General features: G+C 35.7%; 1 pseudogene; it reads right to left on the minus strand.

The window, feature by feature from the left end:
* Positions 1-3,862: 3,862 nt before the first annotated feature.
* Positions 3,863-5,203, minus strand: LOC132309978 (epidermis-specific secreted glycoprotein EP1-like; annotated as a pseudogene).
* Between the last annotated feature and the right edge of the window lie 226 nt (positions 5,204-5,429).

Consider the following 5,429-nt stretch of genomic DNA (forward strand, 5'->3'; position numbering starts at 1 on the left):
GTAAAAAAACAGAAAAAGTTAAAATCAGTACCAAGGATCTTCATAACATTACTTGATAACATCACAGTCCACAAAATAAGTCCAGCACAAACAATTTTTCATGTGCCTTTTTAAATGGGTGCGAATCCTTTAAAGTGAAATAATAAAAAGAGCGACATCTATTTTTTTGTTTTTTTTCTTCCAAATATTAAAAAAAACATACACTTAGCTATAGATTATTTAACATATCTTTGAAAATTTTTGGGCAAAGTTTACTATTAATTGTCACACTCACCACCTTCATCGTCACTGTCAAAAGAAAAAATTTGGCAAATTTTTTTATTAATTGCCACACTCAACACCTTCACCATCTAATTAAGGTATTCACATAGTACTGAAAAACTAATAGTCACTCATAAATCTAAGTCAATTCAACATAATGATGTTATATATATATACTTATATACTAATATATATTCAGTACCTTAGTCTCAAAGCATTCTTGTATATATACATATATATATATATATATTGAGTTATTATATTTCTTTCTAATCAATATATATTCAGTACCTTAGTCTAAATATTTTCTTATTTTATTTCTTTCTAATCAAATTTTTGTATTAATCAAATCAATAACTTCAATAAAAAATATATGGAAACAACATAATTTATCATTACAAAAAGAAATTTTTTAAAATAATAACAGAATACATGAAATTTATAATAATTTGATCTCATTGTCATTCAGGGTTTTGAAAATATACCTAAATTTGAAGAAGCAAGGTCCATGATGGCTTACAGTTCGTCCCTTCTGTTTCAGTTTTGAACTTCCTACAGTGTTTTTCACTCTCACTCTGTCTCGATTGACAATTAACCTTTCTACGCTTTAAATGACCTCCACCTTCAATCTCATCGCTACTACTTGATGATTGAGATGGAGAACTGGCATAAAGAGAGTATGAAGCATCATCACAATTACTTTCACTATCTACAGCAATTCTTTTTCCATCGCGTTTAGATACCACATCTTTTTTTTTTTGTTCATCTTCTTTGGCTTTTGTTGCAATTTTTCCCTTTTTTTTAGCGCGCCTGGCCACATGCTTAATCCTTCCCATTTGATGTTCCTAGATTATGAGTTCATAATAAGATGTTGCACTTATAAAAACAGAGATCATAATAAGACTTTAAGTAAATTTAGAAGCATAAAAGTTAAAAGTTACAAGCTTAAAAGATCATATTATTTATATTTTATTTAAAGTTAAAAGTTAAATTTTATCATATAAAAAAGCATCCAAAAAAACACAGTCACATGTTAATTTAAAGAGGATTTTGAAAGGGATTATGAGGTATTTAGTTGTCAACAATTTTCACTTTTATGTAATTGAATTTTTAACACAATCACGAACCTACTCCAAAATTGGAGAATGAATATTGTGTGGTTATAGACTAAATAATGAATTGGCAGACTTCACAAAATTTCGCATTCATCAATTTTTATTTAGTGCAATAAAAGAAGAAGAAGAAGAAGAAGAAGGAGAAGAAGAAGAAGAAGAAGCATATTGAAGGGATTAGATGCCTAATGACTAAATAATGAAAGTCTGCAAGCTACTCTCTTGGCAGACTTCACAAAATTTCGCATTCATCAATTTTTATTTTGTGCAATGTAAATAAAAAAAATAGAATTTCAATGTATTCGTAAATAAGAAATTATTGCAATTATTACAAAAAGCATACAGACTTTACAAACATATATATAATTTTACCTTTTGCAGTCCATATTGGATTATTTTAGTTCACAAAGTGATGTAGTGTAGAACTTATAAATAGTTTAGTTATTTTACACATAAATAGTAATTACTTGAGTTATATGTTAGTTTTTAGCGATTTCTGGTTCTATGACTTTAACATGGAGATCTCCACATTACTTAAGTAAGTTTATGCAATGCACATGTAAACTTAACTGCATAAAGTATGACGCTTGGAACAACTGTGGTCTTGACATGTAAGCAAGGAGAATACTTGATTGTAGGCTATGTCACATAATTCTAACATAGGAGAAGATTGGTCTTAATTTACAGCAAGTTTCAAAGTGATTTAGGGTACTTGAGAAACCAAGTACACTGATATTCTGTGATTGAATCTAATAAGGAGCTTTATTGACATACTAGAAACAATGAGCCCCCCAAGCTACTGTTGGAATGACCTAACAGACAGAATAAAATTAAAATTTGGAACTTGATGTGGAAAAGTAACACAAAAAAAAACTAATACATGATACATAAACTTATCAGAATCATATTTTCTAAGTAAATTCTTAGTTCTCCTGATTAACTCGACTTGTTAAAGCCACTCAATTATGAACTACTCTTTTCTTTGTCACCAACTCATGACCTTGTCAGGGGCAATCCATCACTCATCCTAGAGGTTTTCTCAACCACCACATTTACTTAGATTTTTCTGACACTTTAAATGGTGAACTTTTCATCACCATTATAAATTTAATCAATTTTGCCTCACTAGTAAAAATATTAAAACTGAATTCAACAAGCAAGTTGTAAAGATTTAATTCTAACATAGGAAAGAGATTGGTCTTCATTTACAGCAAGTTTCAAAGTGATTTAGGGTACTCGAGAAACCAAGTGCACTGATATTCTGTGATTGAATCTAATAAGGAGCTTTATTGACATACTAGAAACAATGAGCCCCCCAAGTTACTGGTGGAATGACCTAACAGACAGAATAAAATTAAAATTTGGAACTTGATGTGGAAGAGTAACACAAAAAAAACCAATACATGATACATAAACTGATCTGAATCATATTTTCCAAGTAAATTCTTAGTTCTCCTGATTAACTCGACTTGTTAAAGCTACTCAATTATGAACTACTCTTTTTTTTGTCACAAACTCATGACCTTGTCAGGGGCAATCCATCACTCATCCTAAAGGTTTTCTCAACCACCACATTTACTTAGATTTTTCTGACACTTTAAATGATGAACTTTTCATCATCATTATAAATTTAATCAATTTTGCCTCACTAGTAAAAAAATTAAAACTGAATTCAACAAGCAAGTTGTAAAGATTTAATTAAATTTACAAATGCAGGTAAAATTTAGACAATAAATCATATCAATGGTAATCACAACTGTGACCTTTTTATTTGTGAAAAATAGTAGCATCTAAGAGCATAAAAAAAAGAGTAAATTCGACTTAACTAAACAGAAACAAGGCCGGCGAAGATAGCGAAGCAAACCGTGGCCGGAATTTGACGGCAAGCAAACCAAGGCCTGCGAAGATAGCGAAGCAAACCGTGGCCAGAGAAGAACCCAGAATCAAGGCGCCGGAATTTGACGAACTAAGGCCGGCGAAATAGCGAAGCAAACCATGGCCAGAGAAGAACCTAGAATCACGGTGCCGGAATTTGACGGCAAGCAAACCAAGGCCAGCGAAGATCGCGACCAACAAGCGCTGAATTTTGACTCTCCTTTCTTTGATCGAAACCCAAAGAATTTAGGGTTCTTTGCCGCCGTTTTCTTTTCTTTGCAGGGGTTCGTCTTTTCTCAGATTGTCAATAGGGTTAGCTTTTTGAGTATTTGTTTTTTCTTTTTATGTAATAAATTACCATATAAGTTAATGGAAGGCAGATTTAACGGAATAATGCGTTTTGCACCATTTTCGTGGAGCTCACAGACATATTACAAACTGAAGCATACGTGGCCAAACTAAGGCCTTTCATCAGCTCACAACAGGGGACTGTAGGGTAACTCACAACAGGGGATTTGAGCCCCGTTCTTGCGGCATGCAAAGGAAAATTATTTCCTTTTTATTCACTTCCGAAAACTGGACCCCACCAAAGTAGGCCCACTGGGCCTGCATGATTAGTGTTTGGGTGTCTTTATGTAGCCCAGATGTGCGGAATTGTTGACTTTAGTAAGGGTCTTCAAGGCATAAGCAATCCAACACAATGAAGTGTCTTGGTGATAGAAATAGCCCACACACTTGCAATCCTTTGTGCATTTCTGACCGCAATCATTCTCCTTCACGGGCCCTTCACCTTTTGTGTACTTGCTCATGAAATGATCCACCCCTACTACTTTGTAATAGTCAAAATCTCTCACCCTACACGAGGTGCCCATTGTGGGCTTACAGTTCTTGCTCCAACCCAACAACCCATTGCCATTGGGTTTGGGGCATGCAACACACTCGTTGGTCTCACACACCCCAAATCTCCCACACCGCCCCGGCAACTGGCACCCGCTTTCGTAGTTGGAGGAGTCCCCGCCAAATAGCGTGTATGTATACTCCCATGCACCAATGTCCGCATCCATATTGTAAGTATAAAGCCTGATGTTTCCGTCAATCCCCAACCGGAGAAATGATAACGTGGCATTGAATTTGGACCTAGACAAATAGCGGTTCCCAGTGCTTGAAGAACCGCTCACTTTGTAATCAAATAATAGGCGAGAGCCACCACCACAATCATCTGCTTCACTACTCAATGTCACATACTCTAAACTTCCCTTACTAACACTAAACAACTCAAAATATGTAAAATAACGCATGGGCTTTGTGGGGTTGTTGTTGCTCTTGTAATACAATGCCAACCATTTGGGCTCAAGTACCAAACTATAAGCCCCATTAACGGTGTGTCTAGCAGAAGCCCGGCTGACAAGTTTGGTGGGGCCCTTGGCACTAAGAAACTGGCCCACCAAGAGCGTGTCAGTTGGGAAATCAAAACTTTGCCATTTGAACTTATTATTAGAGTCATGAAGGACCATGTTACCATTAGAGAGTAACTGCATCCCTACCACGCCTTTGTTGGCAGTGCCGGTTTGTCATGCAATCCGGCCGTCGGCGTGGGCCAATACTAGGTTTCCGTCCTTCCCGAATGAAAGCGTGGCGTTTTTGCCAACCGGGTTGCCCCGGTTAGCCTCCCATACCCATCGTAACACCGACTCGTGCCTCATCAAGCCCATACGTAGAGCTAGGGTGAAGGCATTAGGAGTGGTGTTATAGAAGCAAAGTTGGAATGGGGATGCGAAAAAATAAGTGAGGCGATAATTCCCATCATACTCTACTATGTAATCCCCGAATTCGCGGTTATTGACAAACTTGAACTGCTCGGAGGCAGGAACTGAAGCTTGACATATTGAGAAACAGATAATAATTAGTAGGAATAAAGAGAACAATGGAGATATAAATGACTTCGAGGAAGACATTTCAGCGGTGTGACGGCATGCTAAGGCAGATCCTTCTTTTTATAGGAGAGTTTTTCAATCGCTATATTATTATTATATATATATATATATATATATTTAATTACATATAATACACACACGAATATAGTTAAGTAATATTAAAATGTTTCTCTGTAGTGCAACGTGGGTCAAAATAGGAAGCTAGGCTAGCTAGCTAGTCATACAAGAGGAGCGTCTGCACAACTGC

Source organism: Cornus florida, unplaced genomic scaffold (assembly GCF_030987335.1).
Source record: "Cornus florida cultivar Cherokee Brave unplaced genomic scaffold, ASM3098733v1 CherokeeBrave_3.0.0_Hap2_Chr05, whole genome shotgun sequence".
NCBI classification, from domain to species: domain Eukaryota; kingdom Viridiplantae; phylum Streptophyta; class Magnoliopsida; order Cornales; family Cornaceae; genus Cornus; species Cornus florida.